Source organism: Haemaphysalis longicornis, unplaced genomic scaffold (genome assembly GCF_048455015.1).
Source record: "Haemaphysalis longicornis isolate Haplotype H1 unplaced genomic scaffold, Haemaphysalis longicornis Haplotype H1 scaffold_6, whole genome shotgun sequence".
NCBI classification, from domain to species: Eukaryota; Metazoa; Arthropoda; class Arachnida; order Ixodida; family Ixodidae; genus Haemaphysalis; species Haemaphysalis longicornis.
In genome coordinates, this window is record NW_027526407.1 from 71,404,286 (window position 1) to 71,431,938 (window position 27,653).

Sequence of the window (27,653 nt, forward strand, 5' to 3'; positions counted from 1 at the left end):
AATTGGGGTGACTTCACCTCAGATTCAACTGTCAAATGAGCGTAACCGAGGGTTGTCTACCAATGAAATGACGAAGGCTAGAATTATTTCACCGTACGCGAAGTACTGATGACTTGTTCAAATTCTGCTATGGCGAATTATGTTTCACCGAAGCCACAAAAATAATTGTTAACGGAGAGGAAACCGGATAAGTACATGCAAAATCTGCTATTGGGAACTGTTGTTTCCCGAGCCCAGTTTTAGAGTCTACCATTTTAAAGCGAAGCTTTATGTGCCTGATTGGTGGCGCTGAACCCAAAAACAGATGGCAGGAAAGCCAACTTTGGACAGTAGCCGGACACAAGAACAAGAGGAAGAAGAAGAACCAGATAATGACAATGGCAGAACGCGAAGCATTCTTCAGAAAAGAAAAAAAACCCTTCCCGTGGGTAGAATCGAATCTTCGTCCCCGCGGTAATAAAGCCGACGTGCATCTAATTGCGCCATTCTTTTTTTTTTTCGATTTATTCTCCACGTGACATTTATTGCACTACAAGTCACTTAAGGAGCCCATAATTACAACACTCATTTACGACAATGTACACTTTAGTTGAACACAAGGTAACTAACAAAAGTAAACGTAGTGAACAATTCTGTACATTTGGATTACAACGGGAGAACAGTGAACAACTAATAAGCAGGGCATATCAGTCAAGGCGAGAATCATTGTGGTCGTACACATCTTTAAGATTATTGATCATTTCGCAAAACTGTGATCTTCAAGGAAGCACAGGTTCACTGTTTCTATCCATAATTTTTTTGTTTTTCATAAACTATGCAAAGTGATTAGGAAAGAAATGGTCGAAACAGTTTGTATTTTCACTTTCGCTTTGACTCAGGGTCCACGAGAGAAAGCTTCGTGTTTTAACCATGTTTCTCTTACTTAAGGGGCCGTGATATTTTTGTTTGAATTACATTGGCAATAAGTTGACTCATGCACCAGCATTTTTATGTACTTACGATTACATTGAATATAACAAAGAAAACAATGCGCAGTACAAGTATCTCGACATTGAAGGAATCACCATGTTTTCTAGCTGCATCCCAAAACCAGAGATCTTGTTCCCATCACTTATTTTACGCCTGCGATATGTTTTTTTCATTTTTTGATTACATGTCTTGATGGTGTTTATTCCCGTCAGAAAGGCTTGTTTTTATGTTGGAGCGAACTTCCGGCGTCAACCGCAGTTATGTTCGGGTCTTCGTATTCTGTAGGTCGTCCTCACTCCGCTGAGCCGGCTATGGGTAGAGTTCAAGACTGCATAAGGAAAAAAACGGGAACACATACACATCATTGAGTACTGCATTAGGGAAAAGTTAGCACAGTCTGTATGAATATTTCGAACGAAGGATACCCAAAACAAGGATGGGAAACGAAGCATTGTTTTCTAACTGACTGAATAGCGTGGTTTATATTGCGTAATAACAGTTCACTTTCTACCTGTCCCTAAAGTACACGTTCTTGGATGTACATGAAACTAATGTCTATTTTTTGTAGCAAGAACGTATGTATTTTGGTCGTGTCACTTCAAAGATTGCACAAGTATAAACAGAGAGCAGCAAGGCATGCTTATCATAAAAGTGGAAGCATCAAACATTGCATGAAGTTGATTCGTTCGTAAATTTCACTGGCGCTGTTAACATATTCACTCCGGATTTTTAAATACACCTGGGCTTTTGTGCTATCTGTTTATACTGGATTTTCAAATTGCACAGCTGTCCCCTTCATACCAGTATACAGCAACATTAATCACTCATTGCAATAGAAGAAGTAAATCCCTCATTTTGAATTAAAAAACGCAGTTTTCTTCGAGAAGGACACGTCATAGAACCTGTGGGGCGCGCATCAAAGAATAATGCAGCGAACCTTTGCCCGAACTCACAGTTTTTCGTGCGAACATGGAGAAAAAGTGGGCAGAAATTTCCCTTTTATGAATTTTGGTCCTGTGTTTCCCGTCCTCAGAGTCAGCAGTTCAACACTTTCTTTGTATACGATTTGTGCTTCACATTTTCCCTTAGTAGCAGTTAGAAAACACGCTGTACAGTATTGTTGGAATTAGTAGCGCTTCTGAATGTTCGTATATGCCGTAAAAGCTCATTAATTAGAACTCGAAGGGGACCATAAAATTGTACGAATGAAGCGGAGTTTGAATTATCGAGAGGACGCTAGAATGAATGGAAATCGTGCCGCACTTCGCGGGCAGAGCACAAAGAAGTCACCTCTGGACTTGTAATCGCGAATTATGCGCTACTGCACGATTGTGGCAGGTGATTTTGAAATAAGGTTCGTGAGGTCGAAAAACGAGCGAAATTAATGAATCAGTTAATTATACGGTCGAAACAGGCACTGTCATTGCATTCATGTGAGCAGTGAGCCCTAACGTCGAAATAATGACGCTGTCATGTGCTAAAACAAGTTTATTTACTGGCAGGCTCGAGGCAATCGAACTTAAAAGTAATCGGTAATATGCATCTGCCTTGCGTTTCCTCTGTCACGACTCCACGAGCATCACTTGGAACTTGCCGAAGAGCTGCAGCGCAGCGTCGGCATTCTAATCTGCTGAGAAATAATGAGCTGCAACAACCAGCCTCGACGCTGATTTGAATGCACCTCTGGTAAATTTGGTGTGGTTTGCATTTGTAACACATTGTAATCACTCTGGGCCGACTTGTACTGCGAGTAGCCACGGAAAGCAGGAAATCCAAGTTCGAATTAACCGTTCCGGATAGCGACGTGTTCCAATTTACGGGAATTGTTCCCTCATTGAAATACCCAGGGCTGTGCTGAGACCAGGGCGTCAGTTCGAATTAACCGGACGTTTGTATTAAACGAGTTCGAATTAGCAAAATTTAACTTTACTCATTCCGATGGTCCGCGTGAATTTTTGAAGCAGTGTTTTTAGCCCTCACGGAAATATTCTGTTGTATGTGCAATCGCAAATCCGACTTTCATGCAAAGCAATGTAACGCTTTATCGGAGTTTATTCATAGCGTGGCGGAGACGCGTATGCATGGGTTTCCGGACAGACAATCCTACACAGGTCCTAAATACAAGAGCGTAAACAAAATAAACGAGGAGATGCAGACAACAAAGAACATCGGATTGTAGGTAGCTCCCTCAACCAAATCTTCAAGTTGTTTACATGGTTTCGACTTCGTCAAGACTAATCATAAAAAGGCTTATCTCACGGTGTGAACAGGCACGAATCCAGTTAGCTTAACTCACCGCTGGCGTTGAAAAAACTATTAGGCAGCTGTAATGTACCATAGCAAGATTCACTGGCTTCATCTTCTTTTTTCCGCCGTTCGACAACGGCTCCCGAACGTCTCCTTTAACCACTTTAAAATAAATGGTTTTTCACTTACGCCACTATAACACCGCGGTGGGGGCTCTGAAAAAGGCTGAGTCGCAGCAGAACAGTCAAACTATTTTGAACGCACGAACGAACGTACCGACAGATTTTTCTTAGGCAGAGCCATTCAACAGAATTATGATTTGAGCCGACAAGCTGCAAATCCAATGTAGAGGACCAAGGTGTCAGTAAAATTTGTCAAACTCCAAAAGTGTCACCTAACTGCTGTTTGTTGGTAGGATATAAATGGCAAAAGACGTCAAACTTTTGACCCGCAATGGTGTCGAAAATCCTGTGCCATAGCACGGGTTTCTAATGGGACCACATCTTTGAGGTTCTTGTTCACGTGACGTTTGTTTCGATGTTAAAGTGCAAGGTTTCCAAGCTACAAATAACAGCATCCGCTTATGCATAGTACAGCGAATATATAGAAGGAGATTAGAGGCTATGTCGTCACGCCTGTGACGTCATGGGCTGAATAAACTTCTCCTGCGAATGGTATACCAAGTAATGCTATGGGCACAGAAAATTCACTTTTATTTACCACGTGGTATTCGATTGGAGTGCTCAAATCTTTTAGTTTTCCCTATACCTAGCTCAAATTTAGGATAGCGTTATGATAAGTGCAACGACGCTTTACTGTGCCGGAAAATAAAGAGAAAGTGCTGAGTGCCAGAGAGATCTGGTCGAAGATAAGAGCAAGATAGGACAACCCAAAAGACAAAACGAAAGGTGGGGCTTAATGAAAGAGGGGAGGACATTTCGGCATGCAGAGCTATTCATTTGACTGATGTAAACAACAAGGTATAGCCCCTTCCAAGAAGTTTGGAATTATGGTTCGAAAAAGAACTGTTTCGGTGCAGCACTGTTGGTGTAAATCAAGCGTTACACCACTATAGGGCGTGACAGGCGTTTAGACTCGCCCTCAGATGGCGTTACGGTACACACAAAACACCGAACGCACGTGTGACCGTATTTCTGGAACTTAACAGAATAATATGCTGCTGCGTGTGGTGAAGTCCATAGATGTCACTTCAGCCAAGATTGTGTTTGCAGTTTCGAGTAGCAGATCCATATAATAGAGTCACCACCCGGCCCTAGCGACCGTAGCTATTAAGCGACAATGATTGATGGAATAATGTGTATACCACAAGTTTTACTACCACAATGTTACTCGAACTAACAAAACACACTGAGCGCCATTCCCCATTTAAAGAAGTATTTCGAAAAGCAGACACATTGCAAGAAAGGAGTAATTTGGGAAGTAATTTCTCAGAATGCCATGACGATTATTGCGTCAAGACAGAAAGAAACACGAAGCGCATAGTTTCGGTTCTACGGACCTCTACGACAGAAACTCTTTTTCGTGAAACAAATGTGATGTGGCATATATAACTGTTATGCCGTAGGGCAAACTCTCGCAAAAAAAAACTCATCACTCCCGGTTTTCGATCAGTGAAACTGCTGAAGCTGGTGTCTCTTCTGTTCTCGATCAAGGCCAGGGGATGAACGCTATTTACTTGCTTAGGCGCTTTGCTAGTGCTCATGAAGGAACCGAGGGGGGGTTGAACGCGCTTGTGTGCTCCGAAAAGCATTTCCACCCAATCCTAACGACTCCCACGCAGGCAATAATCGGACTTTTTTGTCAGAAAATAAATTTGTTTTTGCCCAGAACCCTTAGAATTTTATTATAGTATCTTCAGCGTACTTCTAGCGCATTGCTAAATTATCACCCGGTGAGTGCCGCGACCACCGCAATAACGATGTCACGCGTGGGAGCTGCTGGGATGCGCATCCCTTTACACATCGAATGTACTGAATGAACTGCTTGTAAAATGACAGCCGCGATTTTACGAATTTCTCGATTTAACAAAATAAATTTCGATTCCTGGAGACTTCATTACATTGGGTTTTAACTGTATATGCTTTGTGTTGGTGGCCTCTTTAAAGGCAAACATTCTTTGGAAATATGCGCTCAAATAACTTTAAAAAAAAACGAGACATGTCAAAACGCACACGCAAAAGCAGAGGCCGAAGAACTCCAACAAGCGCTACGCATATAAAAATGAACCATTGATGCACATAGATAAAATAATAAGATAGGAAGTTAAGAGGTTTCAAGATTTTTTTTTGTGGTAGTCGTCAAGTAAAAAGGTAAAAGGGCTTTGAACCCCCGATCCTCCCGAGCTCACCACGGGAACATGCGCCGTTAACATTACATTTTTTAACCGAGAACCATGTTTGCAGGTTGGCCATCATGACTGGTACTTGGAAGGACTCTCTATGACGGCAAGGAACCAACTCAAAATAACGAGAAAGAAAACATCGGGTTAGATCGCGAAAGCTGAGCGACAGCCGTTGCCTTGTTTTGTTTTTTGAAGCCTGTGTTTGTTATTCTGTCCAGGTTTCTGGGGGAATAACTAAGAATTTTGTGTTGCCATTTCATTTCTATTTTATTCTTGGTAGAATGCGGGAGTCGGAAATCTGAGAATTAGATTCGACAGCCTCAATATCACAATTAAGCCGTCTTAAGCATTTCTACATCGGTGTCCGTGTGTCGGGAGGGCGGAAAGAGGTTCAGAGAAGACTGGTATTGCCATTTGGAATGCAGAAATATTTGTGTGGTTTTATTGTAACAAAATTACCTTTTAAGAGCACCCAGAATTTACCGCAATATAAAATCACTCGTTACCCAAGTAGAGTCTTCAAAGGGACAGACTTAGCTAATCCGATGTCGAAGCGTTTATATTAAGCATTGGTATGACTTTTGGTATACCGTTTACATGACAAACTTTACGGTGCTGGTTTCGGTTTGATGGCAAAAAGTAGAATCTCTACCGCTACTAGCCCAGAATGATCATTGCCTACGTTCCTGTTATTACCAGTTGGAAGTGTGCAAATCAGAAACAAAAAAAAAATTCTTCAAGATTTCTCCTCACCCCAAAAAGGATAAAGTCGCCGCAATCCTCGATGAGGTGCTCCTCATGAGCAACGAGAAGCTATAAAAAAAATTCCCCGCATTTCCCCGAGGGGAAGAATGTGAAAGTGCCAATGCACGAGTTGAATTTGCGCGGTTCGGTAATGTTCGCGAAAGAGAGATCACACACACACACACACAACTACAAAGAAAGAAAGATGCATTTATTCACAGACACCTATTTGTGTTGTCGTTGTACTTGATTGCTAGAGCGGATCTCAGCTTTGAAATTTCGTGTCAGTACTCCTTTAAGCAGGTGCATTAGCCCTTCTCACGCCCGATTCTTGGCCAATCCCCCCGTGGGTATGTGCCATGTCAGCGGCCAGGCAGCGCGCGCCCATCTCCCCCCGTTGCCAAGGAAGACGAGGAGATTCCTGGCCAATCCCCCACGTGGGTATGTGCCATGTCAGCAGCCAGGCTGCGCGCGCCCATCTCCACGTGCGCGGACATCGCCGGTGGACGCAGGTTCAGGGTCGCTTAAGAAGTGCATTGCACTTAATATTTTCATAGTGACGAGAGCTCCGGACTGAATGTTTAGTGATATATGTATCAGTTCAAAACTTTTTTTATTAGCCCAGAAGCGGACAATGTATGTATTCTGGTCGAAAAACAATTTTCGTGAAGAAAGCAGGAAATATCGCAATACCTATATTAAGAAGCGTTCAACTTGATGCGGATGTCCAAAGGAGGTATGGATGCCCTACGTGGTGCTCGGTTTTTCACAGGAATACGGCAATTTCGGCATATAAGTTCATAAATACTGCTAGTTGGCCACACATCTTACTACATTACGTCTCTAGAGAAACCTTCCGCACTTAGCAAATTGAGCTTATACGTGCTAAATTCCGTTCTGAGTGAGTGAGCGGGTGAGTGAGCGAGCGAGCGAGTGACTGAGTGAGCGAGCGAGTGGCTGAGTGAGTGAGAGATCGAGTTAGCGGGTGAGCAAGTGAGCGAGTGACTGAGTGACTGAGTGACTGAATGAGCGAGTGAGTGAGTGACTGAGTGAGTAAGTGAGTGAGTGAGTGAGTGAGTGAGTGAGTGAGTGAGTGAGTGAGTGAGTGAGTGAGTGAGTGATCGGTTGAGCGAGTGAGTGACTGAGTGACTGAGTGAGCGAGTGAGTGAGTGACTGAGTGAGCGAGTGAGTGAATGAGTGAGTGAGTGACAGAATGCGTGAGTGACTGAGTGAGCGAGTGAGTGACTGAGTGAGCGAGTGAGTGAGTGAGTGAGTGAGTAAGTGAGCGGGTGAGCGAGTGAGTGAGCGGGTGAGCGAGTGAGTGAGTGACTGAGTGAGCGAGTGAGTGAGTGAGTGAGCGGGTGAGCGAGTGAGTGAGCGAGTGAGTGAGTGAGTGAGTGTGAGTGAGTGAGTGAGCGAGTGAGCGAGTGAGCGAGTGAGTGACTGAGTGACTGAGTGACTGACTGAGCGGGTGAGCGAGTGAGTGAGTGAGTGAGTGAGTGAGCGAGTGAGTGAGCGACTGAGTGAGTGACTGAGTGAGCGAGTGAGTGAGTGAGTGAGTGAGTGAGTGAGTGACTCAGTGACTGAGTGAGTGAGTGACTGAGTGAGTGAGTGAGTGAGTGAGTGAGTGAGTGAGTGAGTGGGTCAGCGAGTGAGCAGTTGAGCGAGTGAGTGAGTGACTGAGTGAGCGAGTGAGCGAGTGAGCGAGTGAGTGAGTGAGTGAGGGAGTGAGCGAGTGAGTGAGTGAGTGACTGAGTGAGCGAGTGAGTGAGCGAGTGAGTGAGTGAGTGTGAGTGAGCGAGTGAGCGAGTGAGTGACTGAGTGATCGGGTGAGCGAGTGAGTGAGTGACTGAGTGACTGAGTGAGCGAGTGAGTGAATGACTGAGTGAGCGAGTGAGTGAATGAGTGAGTGACAGAGAGTGTGAATGACTGAGTGAGCGAGTGAGTGACTGAGTGAGCGAGTGAGTGACTGAGTGAGTGAGTAAGTGAGCGGGTGAGCGAGTGAGTGAGCGGGTGAGCGAGTGAGTGAGTGACTGAGTGAGCGAGTGAGCGAGTGAGTGAGTGAGTGAGCGGGTGAGCGAGTGAGTGAGTAAGTGAGTGAGTGTGAGTGAGTGAGTGAGCGAGTGAGCGAGCGAGTGACTGAGTGACTAAGTGACTGAGTGAGCGGGTGAGCGAGTGAGTGAGTGAGTGAGTGAGTGACTGAGTGACTGAGTGAGTGACTGAGTGAGTGAGTGAGTGAGTGAGTGAGCGAGTGAGCAGTTGAGTTAGTGAGTGAGTGAGCGGGTGAGCGAGTGAGCGAGTGAGTGAGTGAGTGAGTGAGTGAGTGAGTGAGTGAGTGAGTGAGTGAGTGAGCGAGTGAGCGAGTGAGTGAGTGAGTGAGTGACTGAGTGAGCGAGTGAGCGAGTGAGTGAGTGAGCGAGTGAGGGGGTGAGCGAGTGAGTTAGTGAGTGAGTGAGTGACTGAGTGAGCGAGTGAGTGAGTGAGTGACTGAGTGAGCGAGTGAGCGAGTGAGCGAGTGAGCGGGTGAGCGAGCGAGTGAGTGAGCGAGTGAGTGAGTGAGTGAGTGAGTGTGAGTGAGTGAAGTTGAGGACGTATCTTGCCGAGGCATGCCAGCAATTGTTCTTTCTTCCCAGCACCTTCATAAAACTATACGAGGCCAACCCCCAAAAGTCTATAAGCTCCGCATTATTCGAAAACTGGAGGACCAGGAAAAAGGTGTCTCGCCCAGTGATCCAGTGTTCGCTTCGGGATAAATATTCCTCGCGAGACAAGCCACGCGCTAGAGAACACCGCTCTGACTGGTGGCCACCTGCGGGCCCTGCCTGGTCCACAAGACCATCTCATCATTGAGTTGCATACGCAATTATATTTAGGATGTGCCATACTGCCTAATCAGCCGCCTATAAAAGAAAAAAAGAACAACAGCACCCCGCTTATTTCCATATCTAAGCAAGGAAATGTTATGTTTCCGTTGTGCTCAGAGGTGGTGTGTGAACATTCCCATGGCACGGAATGCTAGCCGACGGTATGCGGAATGTAATTTATTGCACGGACCTGCGCAACACGGAGAACTGACCAATGATATTTACCGGATAATCTTTCCCTTGCCATCTTCACCTTACAAATATTACAACCATAACAGTTTTCTAAATAAATGCATTCGAAGCTTACGTTAATTGAACTCTTTCCAGCCTGTCCTTGCGATAGTTTGAGTGTTCATGAACACATCAGCATTATTGGAGTAGAAAATGCAAGAAAGTTTGCACAATTTCTGACTAACGCCAGTTCACTCATACGCCGCTCCGCTTCTTCACAATTTTTTTCTCGCGAGACTCGCCGATGAGCAGCAAATTGGGATACTTTTCGCGCTATTGTAGGACACTTTGTGGGGCCTGTATTTTTCTGAATATTTATTACTAACTTTGTCTACGGTAACCAATAATTCACACGTACAGTACTATAACGAACACATTTGTTAGCTTTTCCAGTTAGGTATTCTTTTGGAGATACAGGACATTGTATGATTGGTGCTGCATGGAATTTTCCGATAGATGCTTTAGCATGAATATTCACAATTAATTGAATATGCTTATCTGTATCAGGGCAAAAGTAATACAAAAGTCCAAAAGGAAGCGTGCGGTTGGGAAAGATATCTATTTCTTCCAAAAATTCCACTTTCGATAGAAACCAGGAGCGAAAATGGAGAAGAAACATAACAGCGTGTGCCGTGTGCAAAGCTGTGCGCTTCCTTTCTCTGTAACGTTGTGATTTTATGCTACAGCTTGTGAATATTCGATGCACTGAGCAATTTAAATATTTTGCGTAGTTTTGGCGGAAAGTACTAAAAGACGCCAGATCAACCTTAAATAATGAAGGCGTCCTCCATATTACAGCCGCTTATTTATTCGCGCAACCCACATTGGGGGCCGTGAAAAAAATTCCCGTGCCTTCCCGCGAGGGGAACACGAGTAAATGCAGAGCATTGGGGCCTCAGTACTGATTGAAGGCAGTGTTGCTTCCATCGCTTCTTCCGTGATGCTGGAGTAGCAGACACGAGTAAACGTGGGCACGAGCGTCAACCAAGGAAGGAAGGAGCAACGCAGTGACTGAAACACGAGCGACCGCTAGCCGCTATATTTGCAGCGCGCACAGTAGAGGGAGAGCAGTACGGGGGGGAGAGCGCGCATGCGCAAGCAGTGCGCGCCCTTCCACGCCCCACCGCGCTGCTATCACGCACCTGTTACGCAGAGACCGCGACGGAGCGAACGGGCTGACTACGACGCATGCGCGCGCCAGCTGCTGTTGAGAGAGAGGAGGGAAGGAGAGGCGCACCTGCTGCGGACGCGGAACTGTTGACACCGTCCGACGCAGGAACAGGCGAGGCTAAGAAATGCTCTGCATTTAAAACACATCATCAGGTTCATTGCCAAACTGGTTCGTAGCTCATCGTGTGAAATTGCGGCAGAAAGAGGAACTGGCACAGAATACAACGATAGCGAACGATGCGAAATTTCCAAGTAGGACTTTCGTTCAGAAAACGGCAATATATTGTGCAGGTGACCCAGATGACTGACTGCGCAATAAATAACAAAGTACACAACTTATACAAGCGCGAAAGAGTAACCAGTGGGTGGCTGAACATACTGGCCTTTCACGACATTTAGAAAAAAAGTTTCCTTGATCTCCATCTCCATGCTGTCAATTTGGCTGTTCCCCAGCGTTGTTTTGGTGGCTACGCGCGTCTTTTCCACACATTGCGAGCCGCATGGTGTCGAGCAAGCCAGTTTTTAATAATAGCCTGGTCAAAAGAAACATGTGCGAGTGATCCCTCCGAAGCACCAGATATTTAATATTGCCATACTTTAAAAGCAGAACTCGCCATTATTAAGCATCATGTGTTTGGTTTAGCTGCACCCGACTCCCTTCATAGAAACCAAGAACACAGCGCCCGTGAGCTTACGACACGGCTTCGAATTTTTACTTATGAATTTATTGGACATAATAATCTCATCATGCGGTCCCTGCCTGGGTTAAATTTGCGCTTTCAAAACAGCTCCTTTAACGCGACAATTTCTTTTGTGCCACCATTTTTGCATGTGCGCTGAATTGGCGAAGTTTAACTACTCCTAAGTAGTGCTAATCAGCGGGACGGCCTTTTTACTTGCCCACATGATTTTTTTCATCGAGACTTTCAATTTATTTCCTCTCACACCCTAGTTGCATTTCTTTGATTCTTAACCCAATCTTTACTAACCATGACTATGTCTACCTTATTACAAGGAAGCATTTTTTATTTCTCTTGCGTGATTTCCCTCATCGAGACCTTCGATTTCGCGCCCCACACGCGAGCTGCACATCACTTTGAATTCTAACCCTATCTATGACTCACCATGACTGTGTCACGATTACAACCAGGATGCAATTTTTATTTGTTCCACGCCAATTCCCTCATCGAAGCTTTCAACTCGGTATTCCACACGCCGTAGTACCACATCACTTTGAATTTTAAACCAATTGATGACTCACCATGATGGTGGTGACATTATTATGACAAGGATGCCTTTCTTATTAGTCCGACGTTATTTCGCTAACCTAAACTTTTCATCGAAACTTAATTTAAACCCATTTAATTACTCAACCAGAAAGCAATTTTATTGGTCCAATGCGATTTGCCTCATCGAGGCATTTAATTCGATGCCACACAAGCCATAGCGCCATATCACTTTGAATTTTAACACAATTTATGACTCACTATGATGGTGTCATGATTATCACCAGGAAGAAATTTCTTAATTTTTCCTATGTAAGTTATTTTACTCCGCTCCAGATATTTTGTCCCAGCTGAAAGCAGATATACTGAGCAAGTTGTCAAATCAGCACAAATATTCCCTTCTTGCATTGGACATCAGAGGTGCTTTCGGCAACGTAACGCATCAAGCTATCTTTCGAGGACTCAGCTCAATCAATTGTGGACGAAATCTTTACAACTACGTCACCGCGTTCCTCAACAACCACACCGCCACAGTGGGCGTTGGGCACCTCCACTCAGATATCTTCAAAACCATACCGCAGGAGACCCCTCAAGGCTCCGTTATTTCCCCACTACTCTTTATCTCAATGAAATATCTCCCACAACTTCTGGAAGCGATCCCCAACCTCAGACATGGAATGTATGTGGATGATCTCACACTATGGACCCCCCTCCAAGCTGCAATACATCTGACATAACATTGCCTCCAACCACGCGGTCTTGAATGTCCTCCAGAAAAATCGACCTTTTTAACACTCAGAAAAAGAACAACAAAAAAAAACGCGCAAGACATATCCGACCCGGAACTCAAGATCAATAACCAGCCATTCGCCAGCGTCCCCCACCTTCGCATATTGGGACTAACCATTCCAAAGGATGGCTCAGGTTCACAAACGATCCTCTTCCTACAGCGGACCCTCACACAGCTCATGCACCTCATACATCGCGTCTCCCATCGTCGCTACGGCCTTAAATAAATTTACACGCTTCGCTTCATACAAGCCATCCGCATCTTCGGAATAGCGTATGGTGCTCCATACCTAACCCTCAAACCAGCCGAGATCCTTAAGCTTAACTCAGCGATCCGCCAAGCATAAAAGACAGCCCTCGGTCTACTCTGAAGACCGCAACTACGAAACTCCTGCAGCTTGGCGTCCACAACACATGGCAACAAATCGAAGAAGCACACCACGCCTCTCAAATACAACGGCTCAAGTTACCCCCCACGGGTACGGCAACGCTCTTGAAACTACAACACTCTATACCACCAAACCACAACAAGAAAATTCGCATCTCGTTGGCTATACGACAAAACATTCGAGTTACTCCGAGCCCAAGGAATATGCAGCCCACAAACAACAGAGCACGCCGAGCAGCAAGAGCCCGCAACATTCATAACCAGTAAACCCCTTCCCATGCACTTGATATAGGGTCGCATCGCCGTACCCCCACAAATCTGCACAAGCCGCCAGCGTGGCCAATGCCAGAGGAATTGAGCTCACTGCAGTGACTGTTTTCACCAACTCCATCGAAACAGCTGAAGAGGTTGCCATGGGCCTTGCCGCCAGAACAGGCGTAGAATTTTTAACCGTTATTACTGGCTGCCAAGCCACTTGCAGGAACCACCTAAATCGGCGCATATCGCAATCCTCCTCGACAATTCTACAACAAGCAAAACCAGTCCCAGAACTTCGAATATTTTGGACTGAGGTCGCGAATCCCTCGATGGTAACGAGGCGGCACACGTCGCTGCCCGCGATCATTCACACCGGGCCGTTTCCCACGAGGGCCATGAACCCCCACATCTAAAGCAAAAGTTAAGCCCACCCCACAGCAAACATATTTCAAAACACTCGCCCACTTGGGGAATGATCGTCGCAAATAGCCATTCCCCTAATCTAACCTGTCTCGTCATGAAGCTACCAGCTTCCAGCGACTACAGACTTACTCCTACCCACAAAACATTCTTCTACGTGCCATGTATTCCACCCCATATCCCACGGCATGCCCCCCAACCAGGCATCATGTACCACATGGTATGCTAGTGACAGCGATCCCTTACCCTCCCCCCTAACCGCAACCCTGCCTATGAGCAGTGGGTGGAGCTGCTGACCAGCTCGACCTCTCACACCAGCGACGATTGGTGGAGAGGGCACGGATGGCCAGCACAGTCCAAGGCATCCCGGACTAAGGAAGGCTCCCAATGGGCGGCCTTAACAGCAGCACCTCGACTCATATAAAGTTTATTCATCTGCATCCTATGTAAATCCACGAATCGAGGACTTCAATTTCATGCCTTACTTACCCTGGATGAATCATTTTGAATTTTCACCCAGAATGTGACTAGCCATGACTCTCATGGCGCGGTAAATAATTAAGGTAAATGTGCGTCAACAGAAATTGATTTCTGAAAAAAAAATTCAAGGTGTGCGTATCATGACTAAAATCATGACAGCTTGCAAGCGGTTGCACATTTAAACGACACGGAAACATGCTTGTTGCATGTGTGTACGCAATGACATGCAGAGTTCATTTTCGCGATTTTAGCACGTGTGGCGCTGTTGACCGGCGCCAGCAGTGACACGTGTCACAGGTGGATCCACCATAGTCAAGCAAGCATGCAAACAAAAACAATGTCAGTCCCATGAACGCTTCGAGCTTCACACAATCGTGGGAACAGTTGGCTCTGCCACAAGGCATTTTTTAGAGAGGCAGAACAAGAATGGACGGCACCCTAACCATAAACAGTTTGGATTTGAATGAGCTGAGCGCAGGTCACCTTATTCAATGGCCTTTGTTTCTGCCCCGGGACTTAGCGCACGCTCGAGCCTGAATCCTCTTTCTCATGCCCAAGCAGTCCATATCGAGGGTTTGGCATTTAACATATACATAATTCGTTTGTAAGTGGTGCTATACCTCTTAGTCTAGCAAGTATAGCTGTAATAAATCGGCAGCGGAAATTCTCTACTACCCCACTGGAGTTACGAAATCATGTCTTTCTTACCAAACGCGAGAATTGAAGCACACGAGTTTGCGCCCGCCGTTTCGTGAACCCGCACGAATTTTCCAAACTCTGAATTCATACGGATTCTGAGTTCACCCAACCCGTCTGAGTTGGGAGCCTTTTTTTATGTTCTGAGCCCGAGTGAGAACTTATTCCGTCTCAGAACTCAAAATGTACTAAAGTTCAAACTGCACTCAGAACGCATATGGTCTCAGACTTCCCTGAGGCTCAAAACTGAAAATGGACTCAGAACTTCTCGGTCCATCTTGCGTTGAGAGCCCGAGTGAGTTCTGAGTCCATCTGAGTTCTAAATTCATTTTGAGTTCTGAGACCGTATGAGTTCTGAGTCCATATGAGATCTGAGTCCATGTGAGTTCTGATTCTGAGTACATATGAGTTGTGCGTCATTTTGGGCTTTAATTCCATTGATATGAAAATTCATTTTCAGTATTGAGTCGGTTTTTAGTTCTGAGCCCGAGTGAGGTTTCCGACCAGTTTTGCGCCCGCCGTTAGTTTGAGCTTGAGTGAACGCACAAGTGTTGCACAGCAATGAGTCTAGGTTTGAGTGAGTAGTGACTCTACAAATTTGTGAGTTTGATGAAGCAGGGCCAATTTTGCCAAAGAAAGCCACTGACGCACATAGATGAAACATTATGATAGGGAGGTAAGGGGCTTTAAGAATTTTCTGGTGATAGTTGTCAAGAAAAGGGTTATGGCTTTGAAAACGTCCCTCAAGAGTTGACCACGGGAGCACGCGCAGTGCACAATACAACCTAAAACCGCGACCCATGTTTGCAGAGGAGCACCTCGCCTGGTGCTTATAACGGTTCTCTATGATGATAACGCGTGTCCTCAAAATACAGTGGAAGAAAATATGGGATTAGATCGCAAAAGCTGAGCGATAGCCGTTGTCGTGGCTGAGTTCCCAAGGGCTGTGTTTGCAATTCTGTACACATTTCTTATGGTTTGAGTGAGGCTTTTTTCCGAAAGCGCGATATGGGTTTAAAATGCGCGCAGACGATCAAAAGCCTCTTATTTCGCCTAAATGCGAACACGGCTTGTGGACAGTATCGGGAAAAATTGCGGTCCTTATTTCAGGAAGCATTCCTGCGACGGATGTCCAAAGGAGACATGTGAGGCGTTTTTTTTTTCGAAATGAGGGATATCCAGAAACCGAAACTAACTCGGATGAAACTGCAGTTACAAGAAAAACTCGGCCACATGTCTCTAAAAAAGGGGTGGCTACAAAATAGTTTAGATAACACCCTGAAAATCGTGTACGCAAATCGTGGTTCACATCGAAAATAAGCCAGACCCTGCTATTTTACGGTTCAAAGTAAGCAAAGATCATTTCCGCAATGGGAGTTTTCTTTTGGATTGACTGTGCAAGCTTTTTCGTGGCTGCTTTTACAAGCTTTTTTTTGCTTGTTATAGTTCACTTCTTATAAATTCAGACGGCAATTAGGAGGTCGGCGAAAGCTCTGTACCCAGATTTCAACGACGAAGTGAATGAAAAAACTGAACGAAATGAATCCGAGTAAAATAACAGCGTAATTTGTCTCACCCGTACCTACAAATATCTCTGGTGATATTTATTTTTGTTAATCTGATATGTCTTATTTTACTACTTAACTAAATAGCCGTCGCTTACAAGCCCTGCGAAGTGCCTCCCGCCCCCCCCCCCCCCCTTGACAACGTGGTGAAGATATCAGCTTTCTTGTGAAGCGTTTTCAAAATCGATGGCAAAGCAATGAAGAGCCTGCTTACAATGTGAGTGCCTTCAGTTGGGCCCAAGAAAATTGTCCTCAGCAAGAATTCGAAAAGACCTGCTAATAGTGCCAAGTGTACTCACCTGATCTTCATGTATAATTCTACTGTTCTTGAAGTCCTGTTGCATATTATTAATGCCTTATCCACCAAAGATAAATCGCACCATTATTGAAAGTCAATTTAAGTAACGTTTTAGTGAAAATGCCGCATCAACTGTAGTGTTTCAATTAAATAGGACCCCAATCCAAACTTATCACTCCTATTATGCTCAAACTCACGTCATAATTTTTGTTTACCTGTGGCCGTAAACTTCCCCGCCCGCGCTTTTAAAATATATCGTATATTACCTTTGCTGGCTTTGCATTTACCACCGGTAACACACTTCCCCTTATTTCTCAAATTCGCGTTCGGTGGATCACCTCATTTAAAAAAATGGCTCATATATTCGCGGTTATTCTGGGATTTCCACTCTAAAATGACAATTATGACATATACGTTGGTACATAATCATTGTGGACAAACCACTCACTACATTCCGTCTCTAGTGCAGCCTTGGTAATGTAGCAAATTAAGCTTACGACACGGGCTAAATTCAGTTACGAGCGACGAGTGAGTGGTTAGAGGACCGGCCCCAAAAGGTCTCGCCTCGTGATCCAGTGTTTCCCTGGAAGTAAACGTCCTTCAAGATGCATTTATGTGACTTTTCTTGGAAGTTCTTTAGGCAAAGCTGGGTGCTCCATCATTCTCTCTGGAGAGCCCATGAAAAAAGGTGCGCTTTGGGTGCGCGAGCGTTTAGGAGAACAGTTCGGATATTAATGGAATTGGAGGGTGCATTTATGGTGCAAGATGTCTTACCTTAGCAGCATTCGGCCATCCTTGATGAAGCCCTGGCCCTCCAACTCAGCTTCTTCAAAGGATTTGCCAAAAATTGCAATGCCAACATTTGCCTCATGAACCGGTCTTAAAAAGGATTGCGTGTATATGCTATCTGGTGTTGTACAGTACTCCAGTTTCTCGGAACTCTCGGGGTGAAGGATACAGAACTTCATTCGTAGATTGAACGGCCACTGAAGAAACTCATCCAGCTTTCCTTTGTGCAGTTGAAAGCGGAACTTTCTGTCACCACATTTATATATAGCGATGCCAGCAGACACGCAGTATCCTCGCAGGTATACCGGCTCAAGCATTTGTGACACCCCGGTCTCTCCTTTTTGATGTCGTTCCAGTAGCGACGCATATTCTTCAAAAGTCCACGTGTACGATGCGCCGAAAGGCATGCTCGAGACAAGGGCAAAAGTAGTGTGCAGAAGATCGGTCATTCGACCGCATTTGGAATCAATTGCCATTGACATTCCTTCAAGCTCAGCCTTCGTGTCACGCTGTCCGTCTCCTATCATTTCTCTCAATTCAGAGAACGGCACCGCCAACTCATCCTGATCTATTCTTTTTTGCATCGCCTGCTTTACTGTTTGCTCCAGTGCCTCAATTTTTTCTAACAAGCTGTGATTCAGAGCTTGTTCATTAACATTGCCTTTGGTCCCTAAATCTTCACCCTGACCGGTTTTTCCAGCCCTTTGATTCTTGATTCGGCTAACAGTGTCTTGGAGTAGACTTCGTCTTGAGTGCCTTTCATCCTCGGGTGCATAGTCAGAAAGTGTAGCGCCAACGACAGTTTTAAAAGTGCGGCTAATTTCTTTCAGCTGGGCTTGAATGGATGACATGTCCATTGAGTCGGAATTGGGCATTTGCCGGCTGAGTTTCGTGACATCTGAGCATGTGATACTGGAATGTTGGTGTTCTTCGCAAACAGTTTGTCTCGCTTGGAATGCAGCTTCACAGGGTATCTTTGGAGAATCACAGTAGCTTTCGAGATGTGCGCACACATCGGAGGCAAGGATTTTCGCCGAGCATTTAGGACAGCTTGCCATGTGGTGTCCACACTCGTTGTGAAAGTGCTTGGAAATGTCCGCAGCAGCAGTGATGAAATTGCAGCCATTGGTGTGATTCCAGCATGAAACCTGCATTGCATATTGAGTGGCATTAGGTAATACACAGGTTTTTATTGAATGTTAAACCAAAGGCTAAGACAGGAACGAAACTTTCGTCTGTGCAGGAAATAAAATTGGTATACACCATGTGCTGAAGTTTTTAAACCCACCACGAAAGCCAGTGTTTCCAAAGGCGAAAGAAAGCGGTGGCCCCGGGTTCGAATCCTAGACCACGACGATTTTTTTTCAGCTGTGAAGTTTCGAGAAAGCTGTATAGCTTTCGTCTGAAGCCGTACGGTTGCATTGAGGTGCATGTCATACTTTCCTTTGCCAAAACTTACTCCACCTTGGGGATTTCCCCTAAATCGGGTGAATCAATGTTTACAAATATTTTTCATTTTCTGAGAAACTGGTGTGTCTTTTAAAAACTCGCAATGTGTAGTTTGGGTCATTCACATCTCTCGTCCTATACGTATATCTCAGGCCACTCTTTTGGGCAAAATAATTACTAAGGACCCCATTTTAGGTTAGTGAAACAGCCACTGCATCAATGCGTCAATAGGAGCGCTGTGGCCATTCGCTCGCGCTAGGAATGTGCTGTAGTCTCGTAACAGAGGTTGAGAAAAACCATCCCTTCAATGACGGTGGTAGCTGCCTTTACTGACCGAAACCGGTATGAAACCCAGGGACAAGCGGTAACGTCATCTTCATCATCATCACCATCACCAGCCTATCTACGCCCACTGCAGGGCAAAGGCCTCTCCCATTATTCTCTAATTACCCCGGTCTTGTGGCAACTGTGACCAATTTATCCCCGCAAACTTCTTGATCTCATCTCCCATCTAACTTTCTGCCGCCCCCTGCCCCGCTTGCCCTCTTTAGGCAACCACTCCTTTAACCTTAATGACCAGCGGTTATCTTGCCTTCGCATTACATGCCCTGCCCACGTCCATTTCTTCTTGTCGATTTCTACTAATATGTCCTTAACACGTGTTTGCTCCCTAACCGACTGCGCTCTCTTCTTCTCCCTTAATGTTACACGTATCATTTTCCGCTCCGTTGCCCACTGAGTCGTTCTCAATTTAAGTTGAACCCTCTTAGTGAGCCTCCAAGTTTCTGCCCCGTAAGTGGGCACCGTTAAGATGCAGCTGTCATACACTTTCTTCTTCAGGGACAACGGTAGGCTGCTATTCATTATCTGAGAATATCTGCCGTATGCACTCCCCCCCATTCTGATCCTTCCAATTATCACTGCCTCATGGTTGGGATCCGGGGTCACAACTTGGCCTAACTAGATATATTCGCTTACCACTTCCACTGCCTCGCCACCTATCTCAGACCGCTGTGCTGTCCCGAGGTTATTGATCATCACTTTGTTTTCTGCATATTAATTTTCACGCCCACGGGTCTACTCTGTTCGTCCAGGGCGGAAAGCATGCTTTGCAATTCGTCCCCCGATTTACTTAACAAGACAGCATCATCAGCAAATGTGAGGTTACTGAGGTATTCTCCATTAACCCTTACTCCGACCTGTTCCCAATCCAATGTTTTGAATACGTCTTCTAAACATGCTGTGAATAACACTGGAGAAATGGTGTCTCCTTGTCTGACGCCCTTCCCTATAGGTATTTTACTGATCTCCTTATGGAGGATGATGGTAGCTGTGGACCCATTGTAGATATCCTCGAGTATTCTTACATAATGCTCATCTGCCCCCTGGTTCCGTAATGCCTGAATGACTGCTATGGTTTCGACCGAGTCAAATGCTTTCTCATAATCTTTGAATGCTATATATAGTGGTTCAGTATACCCAGCGGTTACGTGTAGGTGCCTTAACCACTGCTCTAACAATACGCCCCGTGCCACAGCGATTTCGAGTAAACTGAAACCCGCCAATTTTCTTTAAAGATTGAATCCCCATGGCTTCCCCCAGCGAAGATTTACTGCCATATAGCGCTTCTGCCATGCTGCTTTCATTAAAACGTACCTTAATACAGACTTGAAGCTTTTCAGTAAGACAGTTCGCCATTGTCTTCGGAATGGTCCCCAGCCCATTGAAGAAAATATAGGTCAATGACAGCGACAGCTGGAATCAGAAGCTCGTGTTCGCGCCTCTCGATTCTCTTTTGACAGCGAAGCCTTTTACCAGAGGCTATTCCTTCTTACCCACTCAGGGCGATTGGAAACGGAAGAACGCAGCTCCCGTAGAATGCTGATCGCCGATACACCCACTTAAAATTACCTGCTGCTTTACCATTCAAACAAGCAAGGATAATTAAGTCAACACAATAATTTTTCTGGCTTCTGACGTTTCACAAATCGGCATAACTGGCGGGGCAGTTTCGACGGCACAGGGTTACATTTATGGCCAACGTGTTTTGTTGTCCTAAGAAAACGTTTTCTTTCTTTACCTTGGACTGTGTATTTGGTTCACCTCCAATTTCTTCAAGCCTTTGGTTACTGACATTCACTTTACAGCTTAAACTCCCAGGTGATCCCCATGGTGTAGATGTACAGCGCTAGACCCAATAATTAAGCATGGTTTTGAGTTTTTAGAATGTTTGTTAGAAGATACTTTCCTCTCGAATTAAAACTTTTCCTTCGACGGAAAAATTTCCACATGCACGTTCTCACGTAAATGAAAGAAAACAACTGTTTTTGTGGTTTCCTTTGCCATTGGAAAGGGGATTGAGACTCTATCACGGCTAGTGAAAAAGCATTATTGCTTCGTTAGGCAAGGATCTTCTGTCATGGGTGTTTATCTCCCAAACATAGCGAAAAAATGGCTTACAGCAGAAGCAAGAGACTTACAAAGGATATCTCCAGTATGCTAGCCTAACACGCGTACCCTACACTGTTTCAGAGTCTTGCCTCTAGGTACAAAAAGACGCTTCTAGTGATGCGTTGTGGGCTTTGACCCAGAGCCTGCGTTAGAGACATATATTGGGGCTACAGCGATCATTTCAGTATTGTAATTATAGACGAATCAAAGGAAATTTACTTTAGTAGCAAATGCACTGGGCATAAATTACCTAACAAGAAAATATACAGAAAACCAACCTCCGCGTTTGTACACTCAATATTTTAAACAAACCAGATAATGAGAAAAGAAAGCCAAAATTTACCATAGAGGTCTTATTAAGGAAGACAATCGCCCGACTGGAGGCACACTGAAGGTATTTATCCAGCTCTTATTAGGAAAACAGCGAAGCGAATTACTCTAAAAGCGTATATGCAGGCCAGGGCGATGGCAAATGCTGTGAGTTATAGAAAGAGAAGAAGGAACGGGCGCAAAAACGAACGCATCATAAAGATGATAACATGCCTAGTTAATATGGACCCCGCAACCAGGACACCCCGCAACATGGACAAATTTTGCGGCGGCCGGTCTCTCGCCATGCAATTCTGTCCCGTCAATATAGAAACCCGCCGTCCGCACTGTGGATGTCTATGTTGGTGACGAAATAGGTAAATACAGGCATTTTTATCTCTATTATTGACACGTCTCCCCAAAGTAAAAATAGAAAAAAATGACTGGTGACCTCCAGAGGACCAAGCGCTTGCACGAAATTCACTGTTGCGCGAAGCATGCATTTATTTGGAAACCTTCTAACTTCCAGTACCGTTGAATTAGATCGGAAACATTCGTGATCTGCGAACAATACTCTAGCGTACAGACGGCCAGGCGACACCCTTTTATTCTCAAACAAGATTGCCCGGTGCGACATATGCCGGAAAAAGCAAGTTCTTTGGCTGAGGACAAGATAGAGCTAATAGTTGGTGCCAAAATTCGATATGCACAAAAGGCAAGGCTGTGCACTTCTCTGCTGAGTTCGGCGGACGCAGTGGCGGGTGGTATGCGTAAACGGACCATGCTTTCCTCTCAGCTGAAAAAGTAAATATGTCACTTCCAAAGCGACGCACCTTGAGCATGTGTTCCTTATTGTTTGTGTTTTTTTACCTTGACTCGTCATGAACAATTCACATTATGGATGATTTTTCTGGGGAACGGAACGTCCATGTTGTCGAGACATGCTCGAAAGCAGTCTTCAGAGGAATAGCTGTAACGAATATTCAACCCACGGCCGGACACGATGCTGGAAACGCAATTTAGACGCTATAACATCGCCCCGGAGTAAAAAAGGACCCATCTCCCCGCGAGGGGGACACGAGTAAATGCGTCGCATAGGGGGTGGGTGTATTGCGTTAACGTTTAGTGTTTGGGGAGTTGGTGGTAGTGAATGCGTTGTATCAGCAGCTTCTTGACGTAGTTTGCATGAGTCAAGGATATAAGGCGCGTTCGTAGCCTTTCATTCTGTGTCGGTTTTGTGGCGCAGTGGGAAGAGCCCCATGTACCTCGCGTTCCGCCCACAGGTAGTGAATGCGTTGTATCAGCAGCTTCTTGACGTAGTTTGAATGAGTCAAGGATATAAGGCGCGTTCTTAGCCTTCCATTCTGTGTCGGCTTTGTGGCGCAGTGGGTAGAGCACCATGTACCTTGCGTTCCGCCCGCAGGGTCGTGGGATCGAAACCAGGCGCCGGTAAGTATTATTTTTTTATATAGTGTAGGGGGAGGGGTGCGGACCTGTTGTTGAGAGCGAGGAGGGTAGCGTGATGCGGGAGAGGAGGAGCGGGGGAGAGGGCGCACCTGGAACGGCTGTTGCGGACGCCGAGGCACGCCGACAACGCCGGGTGACATCGTGAGTTAAAGAAATGCTCTGCATTTAAAAAGTGAGCGTCACGCTAGCCACCGTGGCGGTGTATGTGTCGTCTTGTCTAAAATCGAGCAGCGGTGGACGCATGCGACAGGCACTAATACGCAACATCAGACGAACATAAATCGCCTACAAAAAAAAGTGGTTGCTGTATGCGAACAGTTTTGGTGACGGGTGCGCGTCGCTCGTCGCTGTGGTCGCCGCGGTTGTTGTGACGACCTGTACGCAGGGGTGGCTCTTTTTGGATGGATGGGCATAGTGTATAAAGACATCGTAGTTGCTAGGTGGCATCTCCAACCCGCGCGTTGCTTTGGACGCCACCATTGCCAGGTCGCATTTCATGTTTTGGGCTGAACACGTAATTCGATTGAAAGGAATTGGATTGGAATGGATCGTCAACTGTGCACTCTCACTGGAGGGATTAAGTAAATCAGGGCGAAAGACTAGTTTCGGAGATGAAAGAATAGGAACAGTTGAAATGTTGCCTTCATCGCGCGGAGAAACATAAATAAAACCAACTTGCATTTTCTCTTCATGGCTCCTTTAAAAAGTTCAACTACGAGGGTGTGCAACACATGCACACACACGACGCGTGACATACGCCGCCACCAAGGAAGTCACGTACCATGCAGCACCGTAATTCGTCCGTTCGTGTGTGCGTTTCTTTTCTTTTGCTCGGTGTTTTGGGTGGCACAGGTTACGTGCTTGCGCGATATACGCACACACTCGTGCGTGGAGTGTAGAGTACGGCTTCTTTTAGACGAAGGGGGGCACGCCCGGACGCGCACCGCGAGTTCAGCGGGTCGGCCGGGAAATTTGGACCGCTTCCTGTGCGGGTGGCGTCGTGCAGGCGTAGCGGGGACACACACACGCACACACGAAATGTACAAAGACATCCCCCTCGCGAGGGGCACGATCAAATGCACAGCATTTCCGAGGGGGTGCGCCGGCAAGTCGTATCTCTTGATCGCGGGACCCGTGTCGCCATCTTTTGGAGGCGCGGGACAAGTTGTGGCGCTTTCGAAACAAACGAGAAATGAGTGAAGGATATAAGGCGCGTTCGGTGCATCGAAATGTGTGTCGGTTTCGTGGCTCGGTCGGTAGGGCGCCGGGCACCTTGCGTTCCGCCCGCGGCGTCATGGGTTCGAAACCGGGCGCCGGAAACTGTTATTTCTTCCTGGCTGCGGACTACGACAAGGCGCGCCTGCGGACTACGACAAGGCGCGCATGCGGACTACGACAAGACGCGCATGCGGACTACGACAAGGCACGCCAACGCCGCGTGACATTGTGAGTTACTAAAATGCTATGCAATTAAAAGCAGAACGGGTCTTCGTTCCTTTCTAGCGCCGCGGTTTGTTGCCCTGCGGCTGTCAGCTACAGCGTGACTGCGCCGTGTGCTGAATTAAAGCCGAACGGTGCCTTACAAATTTATCAAGCGCGACAACCACCCACGCGAGAACGAGGGGCAGTGTGGCGTCACTCGTGGCACTCTCGTCATGAGCGAGAGTAGCGAGATAACAGGGCTGTGGTGCACGGTGATGTTCCGTGCAGGGAATTTTCCGTTTTCGGGGAATTTTCGGCTGTACTTGTGCCCAAAAGGAACAAACGGAATCTTTAATAGACACAGGGTATTCTAGGAGTAGTGGAGTAAAAAAGGAAGGCTGCGTCTAATCTCACGGCAGCCGTGAGAATTACCTCCGGGAAATTCCCACGGCAGTTTCCATAAAAGCTTGCTGAGTATTATTACGTCCCAACCTAACCTAACGTAACATAACCTGACCGAACCTTACGTAACCTAATTAAACGCGTAATAACCTACCCAAACCCCGCCAAACTGCAACAAATCTAATCTAACCCAGCCCAGCGACACAGAACACAACCTGTAATGAACATAATTCAACCAATTCTAGAAGTCCTGTGTGTCGATCTCTTGATATAGTAAACACCAGAGTAAAAAAAAGTAATAACAAAATCACGATGACCAAAAAATTCTGAAATTAAAAAAAAAAAACATCCCTTTTCCGCCGCCAGGGGGCCAACGCCACCGAACACGAGTTGCTTCGGCTCCCGTTTTATCTCCCTCCAAGAGCGGACCTTCAACATTGACCACCATACGGCCACTACAAACAGTTCCGGTACGTCTTCTGGAATACGTAGACAGCCGACTGAGCCCCCAGACTCAGCCAAGCAGCCAGACTCAGCCAAGCAGCCCATCGGAAACACCTCAACAAATCTCCCTCTCTCCCAACCTTCATGAAGTCCTTCGAAACATCCAGCAACAACAAGCTGCCCTCAACGAACGCCTCAATTCATTGGCGTCAGCTATAGCTGCTATTCAAAGCCCCTCCTTATGCACTAACCCCCCCACAACTCTCCCACCACAGACTTTACAAACCGAGCATGCTGCCGCCATCCTTGAAGAGAGCATACCAACACGAATAATCCCCCTCATCGACCAACGCCTGGAAAAGGCCATCGGCGACTTCCAATCGACCATCACAACAACCCTGACTTCTATTCAGAAGATGAGCGAAGTGCTTACTGCCCGCATCACAAACATTGAGAAGGCCCTCGCTAGCAACTCTTCCGTTCCCATCTCGCAATCCAAGAAAGCCAAACTCCAACCACCCAATACGCATGATCCTATTGCCCTAGCCACTGCCCTCCCCAACGACGATGTCTAACTCCCCGGCCCTGACCATCTATCAGTGGAATTGCCGATCCTTAAATAACAAAAAAGCCCAATTGGGATTCTACATCACCCCTGCCCCTCCCGATATCATCGCCCTCCAGGAAACCGACACGCCTGCCCCTGGAATTCGCGGGTACACGGCCTACACCCAAGATCCCTTACACCGCACGGCAATACTAGTGGCCCAGCACCTCACCGCCCAAGAACATAGTCTAACCTCCCCCATCGCCCACACATTTGTCGAAATTCTTCCAACTCGAAGAAACGAACCCAGCGTTTTTGTTCTAAACGTATACAGCCCACCTCTAAGTTCTTTGCAAGCAATCGACACTCTCGTGCACGACGCCAAGCGGACAGCGCATCAAAATCCTTTCTTTTTGCTCGGCGATTTTAACGCCCCACACTACTCTTGGGGATACTCCCAGGCTACAAAAAAGGGAACAGCCCTCCTCCACGCCACCCAGCATCACGCCCTCGTTCTTTACAATGACCTGGCCACTCCAACCAGACTGGGGAACAGTGTATCACGCGACACCTCCCCAGACCTGACATTCGCAGCCAACATAGGGCATTTGACTTGGCAAAGGACTCCAGACACCCTCGGAAGTGACCACTACCTCATTCAAATCGTGATACCTCAATTGCACACAACCCGAAAAATTGGCTTCACAAAGATCACTAATTGGCCCGCATTCCGCAAGGATCCCACCGCCCTTCCTTCCATCACCGAAAACCTAGAAGAGTGGACATCGGCCCTAGAAAATCTCGTCCAGAAGCATACCGAAACAATTCCCCTCACCGACAAGAATCCTGCCGCCGACGCCCATTTGCTCCATCTCTGGGCAGCCCGCCGAGGGCTAGTCAAACGGTGGGAACGACAAAAGCATAACCGCACCCTCAAGAAACGTATTGCGGCAATCACTTTACAAGCAACCCAGTACGCTCAAACGTTGCACACACAAAACTGGCACTCCTTCTGCGACGAGCTAAGAGGCACTCTCAGCACCAAGCGCACCTGGCACATCCTCCGGAAACTAATCGGCGAAAAACCCACTCGAACAGCCACCAACCACCAAATTCATAGACTCATACATAACAGTGACCGGCCTCCCCGAGAACTCCTACATTCGATCAGAGATCACTTGTTCGGCCACCCAGTCACGCACCCGCCCCCTCCGGCCACCAGCTACACGGGTCCGCCAAACCAAGCACTTGATGCCCCGTTCACCCACACCGAACTCCAACAAGCCCTGGGACGCCTCACTCGCAATACCACCCCGGGTAGGGATGGTATCACCAACAAGCTCATTCGGAATCTCGACGATGAAGCCCAAGAATCCCTTCTCACTCTTTTCAACCACCACTGGGAAGCAGGCACCTTGCCCCCTCAATGGCGTCACGCAGACATAACTCTAATTCCCAAACCGCACAAGCCTGTTACCCCCACCAATCTGCGACCCATTTCTCTAACATCGTGCCTGGGAAAACTTTTCGAACACATGGTGCATTCCCGGCTTACTTCCTACCTCGAAACTAAAGATCTCTTTCCCCATACTATGTTTGGCTTCAGAAATCACCTGTCTACTCAAGATGTGCTCATCCAACTAAAAGAACAAATTATCGACAACCT

General features: G+C 46.4%; 1 long non-coding RNA gene across 1 annotated transcript in view; it reads right to left on the reverse strand.

Annotated features, from left to right (window-relative positions):
* Positions 1-513: 513 nt before the first annotated feature.
* Positions 514-27,653, reverse strand: part of LOC144141640 (uncharacterized) — a 33,423-nt gene continuing 6,283 nt past the window's right edge. Inside the window, exons 2-3 of the long non-coding RNA XR_013316663.1 lie at positions 17,482-18,644; positions 514-1,297 (exon numbers count right to left, since the gene is read on the reverse strand). This is a non-coding gene — a long non-coding RNA (uncharacterized LOC144141640). The remainder of the gene's footprint in view (positions 1,298-17,481; positions 18,645-27,653) is intronic.